Consider the following 17136-nt stretch of genomic DNA (forward strand, 5'->3'; position numbering starts at 1 on the left):
GATTCCATATGTGTTATTTCATAGTTTGATGTCTTCACTGTTCTTCTACAATGTAAGAATGAAGAAAAACACTGGAATGAGTAGATGTGTCCAAACTTTTGACTGGTACTGTAAATAAACAATATCTTGCCAAAGGCTGTTCTATTTTGAGAATACATCATATTCTTAGTTAAATCTTACATAATGGTTGCTTTTCCAACAGTCCATATCACAGTGATTAATGGTAGGCCTAACCTATTTTAATTGAACATTAAGAGATACAAAATCATCAGAAAAAAGTGATATGACAGGCAATTTACTCGGGGAATCTGCCTTGCGCAAATCCACATGTTCAAGCAATTCAATTTACAATGAATGTCACTCAATTTACAATGAACCACCATTTATAGCCTGCCATACCTGCATCAAACACGTTTAAACCGAGCCGATTTTACCTCCTCAACCAAGCGAAAGAGGAGGGACTTGAAGGTGCAATTTGCTGGGAATACCGAGGTCTCGCTTTCCAAGCATTACATCCACAGAACAGCGCGAGGTGCCCCACGCGTACGAAACCGTCCAGCCATTCACATTTGCGCTCATACTTCCGACTGCGCTCAGGATACATGGACAACTTTTTCGTTGTGTGAATGTCAGCAGGGAACATCTCTGAAATTGTAGTCACAAAAAAACTGTTCACTTCTTAACTGTGTTTTGATACAAGTCGAAAATGTGATTTCTCTCATGGGGATATAGCATCGTACCATGGTTTTGGAACCCGGCGTCTCCACCAGGACATGGTAAGTGTACTGTACGATTATAATTGTACGTTATTAGTTACCCCTTTATGTGGAAGTAGCTTAAGTCATATTTGTATTATATAAAGTGTGTATTATTGACGCCTCTATATACATTATTAGGAAAGTTTATTCTAGGAAGGAGGACAGGACAGCTACTATATGCTGTTGTCCCCAACTTTTACACACTAATTATGAAATTCTCTTAAAGTTGTAAATCAATTTATTGATTTGTTTAGGAATCATGCTGTGGTATGGCCCCAGCTTTTCATACATGTGTTGTGAGAGCTACTGTATATCGGAGATGGCCCCCAGCACTGTCATAAGGTGTAGTAGTGTAGATAGCACAAATATGGATGGGTTATGGATTATGGACTGCTGTTACATATGACCATCACCGTATCATAGTTATTAAAAACTCAGACCAAATGTATACAAAGAGTATTGGAAACTATATATGTTGAAGAAGATGAAACGACACTGCATGCCTATAGCTACTCTAAAATAAATCATTAGAACAGTCACATTGTAGAAGGTTTCAAAGTAGCAAAACCCTCTTCATTTAACTACACACATTTTGTCCACATGTTGCCTACAGTACTAACTGTAATAACTCATTGTTGTTAGTGTGTTTTTTAATGTATTTATATGAACACGGCAGTAACGTTACATCTGACACTTACACGGACTCGTTCCTATTTATTTATTATTGAACCTTTATTTTAACTATGCACACTGACACATTACGTATGCTAGCCATGCAGTCTATTTATTTATTATTGAACCTTTATTTAACTATGCACACTGACACATTACGTATGCTAGCCATGCAGTCTATTTATTTATTATTGAACCTTTATTTAACTATGCACACTGACACATTACGTATGCTAGCCATGCAGTCTATTTATTTATTATTGAACCTTTATTTAACTATGCACACTGACTCATTACGTATGCTAGCCATGCAGTCTATTTATTTATTATTGAACCTTTATTTAACTATGCACACTGACTCATTACGTATGCTAGCCATGCAGTCTATTTATTTATTATTGAACCTTTATTTAACTATGCACACTGACACATTACGTATGCTAGCCATGCAGTCTATTTATTTATTATTGAACCTTTATTTAACTATGCACACTGACTCATTACGTATGCTAGCCATGCAGTCTATTTATTTATTATTGAACCTTTATTTAACTATGCACACTGACACATTAGGTATGCTAGCCATGCAGTCTATTTATTTATTATTGAACCTTTATTTAACTATGCACACTGACACATTACGTATGCTAGCCATGCAGTCTATTTATTTATTATTGAACCTTTATTTAACTATGCACACTGACACATTACGTATGCTAGCCATGCAGTCTATTTATTTATTATTGAACCTTTATTTAACTATGCACACTGACACATTACGTATGCTAGCCATGCAGTCTATTTATTTATTATTGAACCTTTATTTAACTATGCACACTGACACATTACGTATGCTAGCCATGCAGTCTATTTATTTATTATTGAACCTTTATTTAACTATGCACACTGACACATTACGTATGCTAGCCATGCAGTCTATTTATTTATTATTGAACCTTTATTTAACTATGCACACTGACACATTACGTATGCTAGCCATGCAGTCTATTTATTTATTATTGAACCTTTATTTAACTATGCACACTGACACATTATGTATGCTAGCCATGCGGTCTATTTATTTATTATTGAACCTTTATTTAACTATGCACACTGACACATTACGTATGCTAGCCATGCGGTCTATTTATTTATTATTGAACCTTTATTTAACTATGCACACTGACACATTACGTATGCTAGCCATGCAGTCTATTTGCGAATGCAATCAAGGGTAACCAATGTACCTTGATCAAAGTTTCTCCAGACATGCCTCTCTTCACCTGGCTCTGATAACATCCTGATTATCATTCAACTGTTTCCATACACCCTGTTATGTTTAGTTCCTCATTTATCTGTAATGCAGGCCGATAATCATCCTTCACTTTCAGTCAGTATTTCCATTGACTGACAGTCATATGCTACACTGGGCAGTAATTCCACTCTCTGACTCATCATCAAATCAAATGTATTATGCCTAAAAGCTTCACAAGAGTACACCTCTGATAAACCACAATAAATCTTTGGGCACTGTTTATGAATTCTTACGGGCACTGTTTATGAATTGTAATCAGTATCTACAGCAGCTATGCTTCTGTTGATGCTGGGGTTATAGATCACATGTGGTAATGTCTGTTTGGCTGATTCTCCGAGACAGACAGCGATCAGCGGTGTATAAAGCTGAGACTGAGAGCCAGGGGTCAAGGCAAGGCGAGTGTGTGCTGATGATTAGCTGGGACGACTAGAAGGGTGTTAATCTCTGCTCCATTGTGAGCTTCCCGTCTGTCCGCTCGCCCGTCTGTTTGTCTGTCTGTTTGTCCGTCTGTTTTTCTGTCTATCTGTCTGTCTGTTTGTCTGTCTATCTGTCTGCCTGTCTACCTTACTGGTTGTCTTTCTGTCTGTCTGTCTGTCTGCCTGTCTACCTTACTGGTTGTCTTTCTGTCTGTCTATCTGCCTGTCTGCCTGCCTGACTGCCTATCAGCCTGGTCAAAGTGAGCTTACGCAACAATCCAGGGGCCAGTCAATAAGGTGGTGACGGTGCCATGCGATGGGCATGGTAGATACTAGTGAGAGGATGTGTCCTGATTAATGGCACGGAATGGAGAGGGCCTTGTTGAAGGGTCAATAGTCTCCACTTTCACATCACATTGGAACTCTGTGGAGCTGAAGGTTAGACATGAAAACAAACTCTCTTATAGCTTCCATTCGAATGTACACTTTACTGCCAGTCCCAAAACTCCCTGGGAAGTATATCATCTGAAGCTCTCTGTCTGTCTCATGGCCCGTACACAGCCAAGACTCACACTGTCCTGTCCTGTCCCATGAGTTGAGCTGAGGAGAAGGGGAGATTTCTCTCTATTCGATTACAGGACTCAGTGTAGACATCAAACTTTATCAAATGCATTTTTGATAGGTAGAGGTCTACTCCGCATGTTCACTTTGTAGAAGTCAGTTCATGGATTCGGCAGAGGAAGTACAGCATGGGATTCCTGTCCTTATACTCAGTTCGTAATAAGAATAACGTGTTTAATGACTTTCTGCATTGCCATTTCTTCCACAATTACTCTCGAGCTCCTGAATACCGTTATCAGGGTGACGTGTGGAACATGAAAGCTGAATATAAGACTTTGTTTCACCCCAGTTGCTAATTCGAGACAATTTGCGCTGACCCCAGAGATGAACAGTGAGAGAACAATTAGACATGTTCCTGTCTCTGCGGTTTCTCACCATTTCTCCCGTTGGACCAACCTCAGTACTGTAGACAGATTTGCTGGGTAATATATATATATATATATATATTTTTTTTACCTTTTTTTAACTAGGCAGTTATTAAGTCAGTTATTAAGAACAAATTCTTATTTACAAGGTGCTGCTATGAATTTTTTATTGCAAGTGTTCCTACTATTGGTTATAATTACTGAACTGAGCCTGACTGTGTGAATGAAACAATTATCCTAAGATTACTGAGGGACTGGAAAACATTTTTAAAAAATCTAACTAGTTTTCACAAAGTATTTCAAATAGTCCATAAAGCTTGTGAAAACAGCTTTAAAATAATTTGTTAGTTGCTGGTCATTTATGAGAAAAGAGGACTGAGACCCAATCACATTTTGTGGGAAAACCACAAGAGGGGAAAGTAGCTATTCAGCTTGCATACTGTAATAGTCCCTTTTGTTAATCCTCAGTAAACATAGTCAGTAATTGATTAAGTTATATCATTTGCATCATTGTGGAACAAATGTTTCAGAATCAGGCATAGAGGAATAAACAGATAATTATTATTATTTTCATTCCGTTATGGCAGTGCTGTACTTTCCCTGAGTGCTTCCCTTTTCTGAATCCATCACTTGTATTTGCCCTGGGTGGAGAGAATCTTTTTGTTGTGAGGATTTCTAAAACTCAGACAAGCAAGTAAGTAGTGGATCACCACAGGCACTGTCCTCATTATGAACATCCTATTTTTAGAGATGTTTTCACAAAACAGATATGCTGGCGTGCACACACACACACACACACACACACACACACACACACACACACACACACACACACACACACACACACACACACACACACACACACGCACACGCACACGCACACGCACACGCACACACACACACACACACACACACACACACACACACACACACACACACACACACACACACACACACACACACGCACACACGCACACACGCGCACACGCACACACGCACACACACTGAATTACATTTATTAACATAATATTTATATTTACATATAAATAAAAGATATGCTATGATAGAGAGTTGAGTTCCACTCTGAATGTTATGAATGAAAATCATGAATTGGGGCCATTTTGACATAAAACAAGTCCTGTATGACACCTCTAAGTAATGCTTGTCACACATAAATATAATGATGTCACTTAACCATCACAGTACACCTGAGTGAGCAGGTGTAGACTGTAATGAGGGTAATACTTCCTTCTGCTTTTGTCATTAGAACCTTCTAACCTTCAGAGTTCCAAAATAATATGTTACTGTAAATAGTATGTTACTGTAAATATTATGTTACTGTAAATAGTATGTTACTGTAAATAATGTTACTGCAAATAATATGTTACTGTAAATAGTATGTTACTGTAAATAATGTTACTGTAAATATAATGTTACTGTAAATAGTACGTTACTGCAAATAATATGTTACTGTAAATAGTATGTTACTGTAAATAATGTTACTGCAAATAATATGCTACTGTAAATAATATATTAGTGTAAATAATATGTTACTGCGAATAATCTATTTCTTCTAGACGTTTGGGGTTGGAATGGTGGACATATTTGTCAGCCTCAAACAAACTGTCAGCCTCAGACACCCAGTAGATAGAAAACATAGAAAACAAACTGCCAGCCTCAGACACCCAGTAGATAGAAAACAAACTGCCAGCCTTAGACACCCAGTAGATAGAAAACAAACTGCCAGCCTCAGACACCCAGTAGATAGAAAACAAACTGCCAGCCTTAGACATCCAGTAGATAGAAAACAAACTGTCAGCCTCAGACACCCAGTAGATAGAAAACAAACTGTCAGCCTCAGACACCCAGTAGATAGAAAACAAACTGCCAGCCTCAGACACCCAGTAGATAGAAAACAAACTGCCAGCCTTAGACACCCAGTAGATAGAAAACAACATTGTCAGCCTCAGACACCCAGTAGATAGAAAACAAACTGTCAGCCTCAGACACCCAGTAGATAGATAACAAAATGTCAGCCTCAGACATCCAGTAGATAGAAAACAAACTGTCAGCCTCAGACACCCAGTAGATAGAAAACAAACTGCCAGCCTCAGACACCCAGTAGATAGAAAACAAACTGCCAGCCTTAGACACCCAGTAGATAGAAAACAACATTGTCAGCCTCAGACACCCAGTAGATAGAAAACAAACTGTCAGCCTCAGACACCCAGTAGATAGATAACAAACTGTCAGCCTCAGACATCCAGTAGATAGAAAACAAACTCTTAGCCTCAGGGTAGGCAACAACATCTCCTCCCCGCTGATCCTCAACACGGGGGCCCCACAAGGGTGCGTTCTGAGCCCTCTCCTGTACTCCCTGTTCACCCACGACTGCGTGGCCACGCACGCCTCCAACTCAATCATCAAGTTTGCGGACGACACAACAGTGGTAGGCTTGATTACCAACAACGACGAGACGGCCTACAGGGAGGAGGTGAGGGCCCTCGGAGTGTGGTGTCAGGAAAATAACCTCACACTCAACGTCAACAAAACTAAGGAGATGATTGTGGACTTCAGGAAACAGCAGAGGGAACACCCCCCTATCCACATCGATGGAACAGTAGTGGAGAGGGTAGCTAGTTTTAAGTTCCTCGGCATACACATCACAGACAAACTGAATTGGTCCACTCACACTGACAGCGTCGTGAAGAAGGCGCAGCAGCGCCTATTCAACCTCAGGAGGCTGAAGAAATTCGGCTTGTCACCAAAAGCACTCACAAACTTCTACAGATGCACAATCGAGAGCATCCTGGCGGGCTGTATCACCGCCTGGTACGGCAACTGCTCCGCCCTCAACCGTAAGGCTCTCCAGAGGGTAGTGAGGACTGCACAACGCATCACCGGGGGCAAACTACCTGCCCTCCAGGACACCTACACCACCCGTTGTTACAGGAAGGCCATAAAGATCATCAAGGACATCAACCACCCGAACCACTGCCTGTTCACCCCGCTATCATCCAGAAGGCGAGGTCAGTACAGGTGCATCAAAGCTGGGACCGAGAGACTGAAAAACAGCTTCTATCTCAAGGCCATCAGACTGTTAAACAGCCACCACTAACACTGAGTGGCTGCTGCCAACACACTGTCATTGACACTGACCCAACTCCAGCCATTTTAATAATGGGAATTGATGGGAAATGATGTAAATATATCACTAGCCACTTTAAACAATGCTACCTTATATAATGTTACTTACCCTACATTATTCATCTCATATGCATATGTATATACTGTACTCTACATCATCGACTGCATCCTTATGTAACACATGTATCACTAGCCACTTTAACTATGCCACTTTGTTTACTTTGTCTACACACTCATCTCATATGTATATACTGTACTCGATACCATCTACTGTATGCTGCTCTGTACCATCACTCATTCATATATCCTTATGTACATGTTCCTTATCCCCTTACACTGTGTATAAGACAGTAGTTTTGGAATTGTTAGTTAGATTACTTGTTGGTTATCACTGCATTGTCGGAACTAGAAGCACAAGCATTTCGCTACACTCGCATTAACATCTGCTAACCATGTGTATGTGACAAATAAAATTTGATTTGATTTGAGACACCCAGTAGATAGAAAACAAACTGTCAGCCTCAGACACCCAGTAGATAGAAAACAAACTCTTAGCCTCAGACACCCAGTAGATAGAAAACAAACTGTCAGCCTCAGACACCCAGTAGATAGAAAACAAACTCTTAGCCTCAGACACCCAGTAGATAGAAAACAAACTGTCAGCCTCAGACACCCAGTAGATAGATAACAAACTGTCAGCCTCAGACATCCAGTAGATAGAACACAAACTGTCAGCCTTAGACACCCAGTAGATAGAAAACAAACTGTCAGCCTTAGACATCCAGTAGATAGAAAACAAACTGTCAGCCTCAGACACCCAGTAGATAGAAAACAAACTGTCAGTCTCAGACACCCAGTAGATAGAAAACAAACTGTCAGTCTCAGACACCCAGTAGATAGAAAACAAACTGCCAGCCTCAGACACCCAGTAGATAGAAAACAAACTGTCAGCCTCAGACACTCAGTAGATAGAAAACAAACTGTCAGCCTCAGACATCCAGTAGATAGATAACAAACTGTCAGCCTCAGACACCCAGTAGATAGAAAACAAACTGTCAGCCTCAGACATCCAGTAGATAGATAACAAACTGTCAGCCTCAGACATCCAGTAGATAGATAACAAACTGTCAGCCTTAGACATCCAGTAGATAGAAAACAAACTGTCAGCCTCAGACATCCAGTAGATATAAAACAAACTGCCAACCTCAGACACCCAGTAGTTAGAAAACAAACTGTCAGCCTCAGACACCCAGTAGATAGAAAACAAACTGTCAGCCTCAGACACCCAGTAGATAGAAAACAAACTCTTAGCCTCAGACACCCAGTAGATAGAAAACAAACTGTCAGCCTCAGACACCCAGTAGATAGAAAACAAACTCTTAGCCTCAGACACCCAGTAGATAGAAAACAAACTGTCAGCCTCAGACACCCAGTAGATAGAAAACAAACTCTTAGCCTCAGACACCCAGTAGATAGAAAACAAACTGTCAGCCTCAGACACCCAGTAGATAGATAACAAACTGTCAGCCTCAGACATCCAGTAGATAGAACACAAACTGTCAGCCTTAGACACCCAGTAGATAGAAAACAAACTGTCAGCCTTAGACATCCAGTAGATAGAAAGCAAACTGTCAGCCTCAGACACCCAGTAGATAGAAAACAAACTGTCAGTCTCAGACACCCAGTAGATAGAAAACAAACTGTCAGTCTCAGACACCCAGTAGATAGAAAACAAACTGCCAGCCTCAGACACCCAGTAGATAGAAAACAAACTGTCAGCCTCAGACACTCAGTAGATAGAAAACAAACTGTCAGCCTCAGACATCCAGTAGATAGATAACAAACTGTCAGCCTCAGACACCCAGTAGATAGAAAACAAACTGTCAGCCTCAGACATCCAGTAGATAGATAACAAACTGTCAGCCTCAGACATCCAGTAGATAGATAACAAACTGTCAGCCTTAGACATCCAGTAGATAGAAAACAAACTGTCAGCCTCAGACATCCAGTAGATAGAAAACAAACTGCCAACCTCAGACACCCAGTAGTTAGAAAACAAACTGTCAGCCTCAGACACCCAGTAGATAGAAAACAAACTGTCAGCCTCAGACACCCAGTAGATAGAAAACAAACTGTCAGCCTCAGACACCCAGTAGATAGAAAACAAACTGTCAGCCTCAGACACCCAGTAGATAGAAAACAAACTGTCAGCCTCAGACACCCAGTAGATAGAAAACAATCTGTCAGCCTCAGACATCCAGTAGATAGAAAACAAACTGTCAGCCTCAGACACCCAGTAGATATACAACAAACTGTTAGCCTCAGACACCCAGTAGACAGAAAACAAACTGTTAGCCTTAGACATCCAGTAGATAGAAAACAAACTGTCAGCCTCAGACATCCAGTAGATATACAACAAACTGTTAGCCTTAGACATCCAGTAGATAGAAAACAAACTGTCAGCCTCAGACACTCAGGAACCAAAGTACTTGTAATTCCGCATGTATTCCCAAGAGCCAGGCCCTGAATAGACTCAGAGAACCCTGCGTAAACACCCAGAGCCTGGCCCTGCATAGACTTTCAGAGCCTGGCCCTGCATAGACTCCCAGAGCCTGGCTCTGAATAGACTTTCAGAGCCTGGCCCTGCATAGACTCCCAAAGCCATGCATAAACACCCAGAGCCTGACCCTGAATAGTCTCACAGAGCCTGGCCCTGAATCGAATCACAGAGCCTGGCCCTGCATAGACTCCCAGTGCCTGGCCCTGCATAGACTCACCGAGCCATGCATGAACACCCAGGGCCTGGCCCTGAATTGTCTCACAGAGCCAGGCCCTGCAGAAACACCCAGAGCCTTGCCCATAGATTCCCAGAGCCTGGCCCTGCATAGAATCCACGAGCATGGCCCATAGACTCTCAGAGCATGGCCCATAGACTCCACGAGCCTGGCCCATAGACTCCCAGAGCCTGGCCCATAGACTTTTAGAGCCTGGCCCATAGACTTTTAGAGCCTTGCCCATAGACTCGCAGAGCCTGGCCCATAGACTCTCAGAGCCTAGCCCAAAGACTCTCAGAGCCTAGCCCATAGACTCCGCGAGCCTGGCCCATAGACTCCCAGAGCATGGCCCATAGACTCCACGAGCATGGCCCATAGACTCCACGAGCCTGGCCCATAGACTCCCAGAGCCTGGCCAATAGACTCCCAGAGCCTGGTTCTGCATAAACTTGGGTGACTCGCTCTCCTCTCTTGAAATCTATTGTGCTCTGTTTGGGTGAGACTTTACTGAACAATTCTCCAGTTGATAGGTTTGTCTGAAATGTTAAAGCGTTCCTTATGTTATGTGCCAGATCAATTTGTCCACTGTTCCGGAATGAAAATGTAAATTTGGTTCATAAGTTCATAAGAAAGAGAGAGATCTGTGCCAATGGGAGCACTAGAGCTGGAGCTAAATACATGGGATAGCATTCCACGGGATAGCGTGCCACGGGGATAGCATGTCACGGGGATAGCATGCCACGGGGATAGTATATCACGGGGATAGCATGCCACGGGGATAGCATGCCACGGGGATAGCATGCCACGGGGATAGTATATCACGGGGATAGCATGCCACGGGGATAGCATGTCACGGGGATAGCATGCCACGGGGATAGCATGCCACGGGGATAGTATATCACGGGGATAGCATGCCACGGGGATAGTATATCACGGGGATAGCATGCCACGGGGATAGCATGTCACGGGGATAGCATGCCACGGGGATAGTATATCACGGGGATAGCATGTCACGGGATAGCATGCCACAGGGATAGCATGCCACAGGAACAGCATGCCACGAAGATAGCATGCCATGGGATAACATGCGGCAGTGATAGCATGCCACAGGATAGCATGCCACGGGAATAGCATGTCACGGGGATAGCATGCCACGGGGATAGCATGCCACGGGGATAGTATATCACGGGGATAGCATGTCACGGGGATAGCATGTCACGGGGATAGCATGCCACGGGCATAGTATATCACGGGGATAGCATGTCATGGGATAGCATGCCACAGGGATAGCATGCCACAGGAACAGCATGCCACGAAGATAGCATGCCATGGGATAACATGCGGCAGTGATAGCATGCCACGGGATAGCATGCAACGGGGATAGCATTCCACGGGAACAGTATGCCACAGGAACAGCATGCCACGAAGATAGCATGCCATGGGATAACATGCCGCAGTGATAGCATGCCACGGGAACAACATGCCACGGAGATAGCATGCCACAGGGATAGCATGCCACGTGATAACATGCCACAGGGATAGCATGCCATGGGATAACATGCCACAGGGATAGCATGCCACGGGATAGCATGCCACAGGGATAGCATGCCACGGGATAATATGCCACAGGGATAGCATGCTACGGGATAACATGCCACTGGGATAGCATGCCACGGGATAACATGCCACAGGGATAGCATGCCACGGGATAACATGCCACAGGGATAGCATGCCACGGGATAACATGCCACAGGGATAGCAGAGTTTTAAGGATCCGTATCTGAATTTCGTTATACACATCACTGCCTTTATGAATTAGCTTTCTTGCTACAGCACCTGCTTTTATACTGACGTCAAGGAATGGCAACATAAACTGAGCCAGTGATGTATTCACGCAAACAAATGTCTCTTATCTTTTCCCCTATCTTCAGTTTATTTGAGTTGAAGAAAGTTGCTCTACATTAAGTAAACACATTATTTATTCACTGTAGAAATTGAACAGTATTGGCAATCCTTCAATGAAAAGTTGTACCAGAGCGTTAACAGATATTTTTATACTTCAGAAGCTTGTTGTTAGGAGACCAGTCATACATTAGTTTTAATACACCTTCTTTTACACTCAGTGTAGTTAATGATATGTGCAATAGAATTAACTACACCGAGTATGAAAACATTTTGCATGGCGAAATATGAGCTGAAGTTTTCAAGGAAATGTCTGGCACAAAGCTGTAGCAACAGCAGCTGCTCTCAGTCTCTCTCTCACTCTCTCTCCCTCTCTCTCCCCACCACTGACACTTCCCATCTCTCTCTCTCTCTGTCTCCCTCTCTCTCCCCACCACTGACACTTCCCATCTCTCTCTCTCTCTGTCTCCCTCTCTCTCCCCACCACTGACACTTCCCATCTCTCTCTCTCTCTGTCTCCTCTCTCTCCCCACCACTGACACTTCCCATCTCTCTCTCTCTCTGTCTCCCTCTCTCTCCCCACCACTGACACTTCCCATCTCTCTCTCTCTCTGTCTCCCTCTCTCTCCCCACCACTGACACTTCCCATCTCTCTCTCTCTCTGTCTCCCTCTCTCTCCCCACCACTGACACTTCCCATCTCTCTCTCTCTCTCTCTCTCTCTCTCCCTGTCTCCCTCTCTCTCCCCACCACTGACACTTCCCATCTCTCTCTCTCTCTCTCTCTCTCTCTCTCTGTCTCCCTCTCTCTCCCCACCACTGACACTTCCCATCTCTCTCTCTCTCTGTCTCCCTCTCTCTCCCCACCACTGACACTTCCCATCTCTCTCTCTCCCTGTCTCCCTCTCTCTCCCCACCACTGACACTTCCCATCTCTCTCTCTCTCTCTCTCTCTGTCTCCCTCTCTCTCCCCACCACTGACACTTCCCATCTCTCTCTCTCTCTGTCTCCCTCTCTCTCCCCACCACTGACACTTCCCATCTCTCTCTCTCTCTCTCTCTCTCTCTCTCTCTCTCTCTCTCTCTCTCTCTCTCTCTCTCTCTCTCTCTCTCTCTCTCTCTCTCTCTCTCTCTCTCTCTCTCTCTCTCTGTCTCCTCTCTCTCCCCACCACTGACACTTCCCATCTCTCTCTCTCTCTGTCTCTCTATGTCTCTCTCTCTCACTCTCTCTCTCTCTCCCTCGCTCTCCCGACCACTGACACTTCCCATCTCTCTCTCTCTGTCTCTCTCTCATCTCTCTCTCTGTCTCTCTCTGTCTCTCTCATCTTTCTCTCCCCTCTCAATATTCCGTTTCTCTTCTCTCTCTCTCTCTCTCTCTCTCTCTCTCTCTCTCTCTCTCTCTCTCTCTCTCTCTCTCTCTCTCTCTCTCTCTCTCTCTCTCTATATATATATATATATATATATATATATATATATATATATATATATATATATATATTCCCCTCCGTCCAGACTCCAGACCATTCATTTACTCTACCTCCTGACTGGCCAGGACAAGTCTCCCGGATGGAAGAGACAGGGCTTCATACACAGCAGACAGAGGCAGAGTACCTCTTTCTATAATCCATCACAACCTTCTCCTCTCTACTCTGCTCAGTGGGATGGTTTGTATAAATTTGCACAGGAGGCGTGGAGCAGAGTAGAGTGGAGGCAGAATTCCTTGGCCTTGCAACATCGGATTTGACAGAAGTCCATGACAACCAGACTGCAAACTGTGAGCTGTGTTTACTCTTAATGCAAAGCAAGTGAGCAATCATGCTAGTTTATTACCCCAGGATGAGATGCCTGCCACTCTGTCCTCAACCCCATGACCTCTGACCTATGCTATAAATACACATAGCTCTGTCCTCCCTGGACTCTTCAACTGAATTTCACACCGCAGCATTCTCCCCTGTGAGTTGCATCAGTAATATCACAAATATGCACCCTAGCTTACTGTACAAAGGTTATGGGACTTTATTTTGAGATCAAATTTCCACTCTAGTCTGATTCAGGATGATATATGTCCAATTTCAGTTCCCATCAAGAGTTTAGTGGAGTCTAGTGTTGTTTACAGTTATAGTGCATTTGTAAAGTATTCAGACCCCTTGACTTTTTCAACATTTTGTTACGTTACAACCTTATTCAAAAATGTATTTTCCTCATCAATCTACACAATACCCCATAATGACAAAGCAAAAACAGGACATTAGATTTTTTTTGGGCAAATTAATACAAATTTAAAACTGAAATTTCATATTTACATAAGTATTCAGACCCTTTACTCAGTACTTTGTGGAAGAACCTTTGGCAGTAATTACAGCCTCGAGTCTTCTTGGGTATGACGCTACAAGCTTGGCACACCTGTATTTGGGAAGTTTCTCCCATTCTTCTCTGCAGTACCTCTCAAGCTCTGTCAGGTTGGATAGGGAGCGTCGCTGCACAGCTATTTTGAGGTCTCTCCAGAGATGTTCAAGTCCAGGCTCTGACTGGTCCACTCAAGGACATTCAGAGACTTGTCCCATATCCACTCCTGTGTTGTCTTGGCTGTGTGCTTAGGGGTCGTTGTTCTGTTGGAAGGTGAACCTTCGCCCCAGTCTGAGGTCCTGAGCACTCTGGAGCAGGTTTTCATCAAGGATCCCTCTGCAATTTGCTCCATTCATCTTTGCCTCGATCCTGACTACTCTTTCAGTCCCAGACACTGAAGAACATCCCCACAGCATAATGCTGCCACCACCATAGTTGACTGTAGGGATGATGCTAAGTGTCCGTCAGATGTGACTCTTGGCATTCAGGCCAAAGAGTTCCATCTTGGTTTCATCAGACCAGAGAATCTTGTTTCTCATGATCTGAACGTCTGTAGGTACCTTTTGGCAAACTCCAAGTGGGCTGTCATGTGTCTTTTACTGAGGAGTGGCTTCCATCTGGCCACTCTACCATAAAAGCCTGATTGGTGGAGTGCTGCAGAGATGGTTGTCCTTCTGGAAGATTCTCCCAACTACACAGAGGTATTCTAGAGTTCTGTCAGAGTGACCATCGGGTTCTTGATCACCTCCCTGACCAAGGCCCTCCCGATTGCTCAGTTTGGCCGGGCAGCCAGCTCTAGGAAGAGTCTTGGTGATTCCAAACTTCTTCCATTTAAGAATGATGGAGGCCACTGTGTTCTCGGGGACATTCAATGCTGCAAACATTCATATGTTATGAATTTGCTTTGCTTAAGATCCCAGAGTGTTGTCTTTAATCGTAGGATATAATGTTGATATAGGCCAGCTCTTTATTTTGGTCAGTTCTGCGGGAATTCCTGTCATGTTATTGTGTTATTGAATAAATCTTTCATTTATTCCTGTTATTTTTAATATTGTGAAGAATGCTGCTTGTTTTCAAAGTGATCAATGCAACAGAGTTGTCTGGACAGCTCCTGACTGGACCTAGATGGTGGTGGATCCACCCTACATCCGGACACATAAAGCATGTTAAATAGCGAAAGCTCCCAATATCTTTATCATGTGCTCATATTCTTTTTAAGAATGATGTTTTTCCCATGAGAGAAGTTTGCAGTATGTACGATTCATTTTTCTGTTCGATTTTTGGTTAGCAAAAAAAGGTTAAGGGGAAAGAGAAAACATTCTATAAGAGGAAGTGTCTACATTTCAAATCAATAGCAAACGTGTTTCATTTTATGAAGCTCAAAGAGCCTCAGCATGCTGCCAATGGGAATGACACTGACGCCAGCTGCTATTATTGATTTGTTTAAGCCACTGTTTTTAGAGGCTTTGGTGTGAATGGTGACGCTGCTTGACATCGGCTGAGTCATACAATTCACTATTCAGACCACCTGTGTCTGTGTTTGAAAGGCTCTGATCCTCCAGTTGAGCTTTCCCCGTTCTTTAGTCAGTTTTAGGGTCCAATACTGCACATTTTTGACAGACATAGACCAGAAACCATATTTTCCATAAATGTTCTATTCATCCATTTGAAATGTTGTCCATAAAGGTTCACATTCACCCCCAGTTTAAAGATAGGAAAATGTATACTAACACATTTGTTTTTAGGTTAATGTTTAATTTGAACCGAACAGGAACTGAATGTTAGTCGGGGTAATTGAGGTAATATGTACATGTAGGTAGAGTTAAAGTGACTATGCATAGATAATAAACTCTGAGTAGCAGCAGCGTAAAAAAGGGGAGAGGGGGGCAAGGCAAATAGTCTGAGTAACCATTTGTCCAGCTGTTCAGGAGTCTTACGGCTTGAGGGTAGAAGCTGTTAAGAAGCCTTTTGGACCTAGATTTGGACCTCCGGTATGCCGTGCGGTAGCAGAGAGAACAGTATAGGGTCTTCCTCTGACACTGCCTGGTATAGAGGTCAGAAGCTGAGCAGTTGCCATACCAGGAAGTGATGCAACCAGTGCTCTCGAAGGTGCAGCTGTAGAACTTTTTGAGGATCTGAGGACCCATGCCAAATCTTTTCAGTCTCCTAAGGGGGGATAGGCTTTGTCGTGCCCTCTTCGCGACTAGGGATGGGTATCGTTAAGATTTTAATGGTATTACTACTCATAACCGATACCGCTTATCGATCCAGTACATTAAAAGTATTCTTATCGATTATTTTTGTTATTTTTTTACAAAAACATTTATACTAATTAAGAACAGAATTAACATTGCTTTATTTTATGAAATGTAAAATAAATCAAATAAACAATTATTTACAGCAAAAGAAATAGCAATGTTTTGAACAAATCACTATTATAGACTCTATTGTGTTGAGGGAAATATAAAAAAAAGGAAATAAGCAAAATTTTCCTGCAAAAGATCAGGCAACGAGAGATGAACTACAAGCTAGGGAGTCAAGAACTGTGCATTTCTCTGCCTGTACATGATGCACTTTCCATAGATGTTTGGACAGATTGCTCATGTTTCCGCCCTTACAAGCTAAAGTCGTATTGCACTTGTGGCAACAAGCATTGTCAGCATGGACTCTGGTAAAGCGTAACCACACTTTTGAACGTTTAGCTCTCTCCGCCATCGTCACTAAACCTCGAGACTTTCTTACTATTAGATGTCGTGCACCAGCTGTTGTTTACAAATATACACAGACCGCCACTCCTTGTCTTACCAAGGGCTACTGTTCTCT

At 43.0% G+C, this 17136-nt stretch overlaps 1 protein-coding gene across 2 annotated transcripts in view; it reads left to right on the forward strand.

The window, feature by feature from the left end:
* Positions 1 to 526: 526 nt before the first annotated feature.
* Positions 527 to 17136, forward strand: part of htr4 (5-hydroxytryptamine receptor 4) — a 125575-nt gene continuing 108965 nt past the window's right edge. For both annotated transcript variants that reach the window (XM_046324814.1, XM_046324815.1), the window contains exon 1: positions 527 to 776. The gene's annotated coding sequence lies outside the window, so the exon portion shown is untranslated. The remainder of the gene's footprint in view (positions 777 to 17136) is intronic.

Source organism: Oncorhynchus gorbuscha, linkage group LG23, assembly GCF_021184085.1.
Source record: "Oncorhynchus gorbuscha isolate QuinsamMale2020 ecotype Even-year linkage group LG23, OgorEven_v1.0, whole genome shotgun sequence".
NCBI lineage: Eukaryota > Metazoa > Chordata > Actinopteri > Salmoniformes > Salmonidae > Oncorhynchus > Oncorhynchus gorbuscha.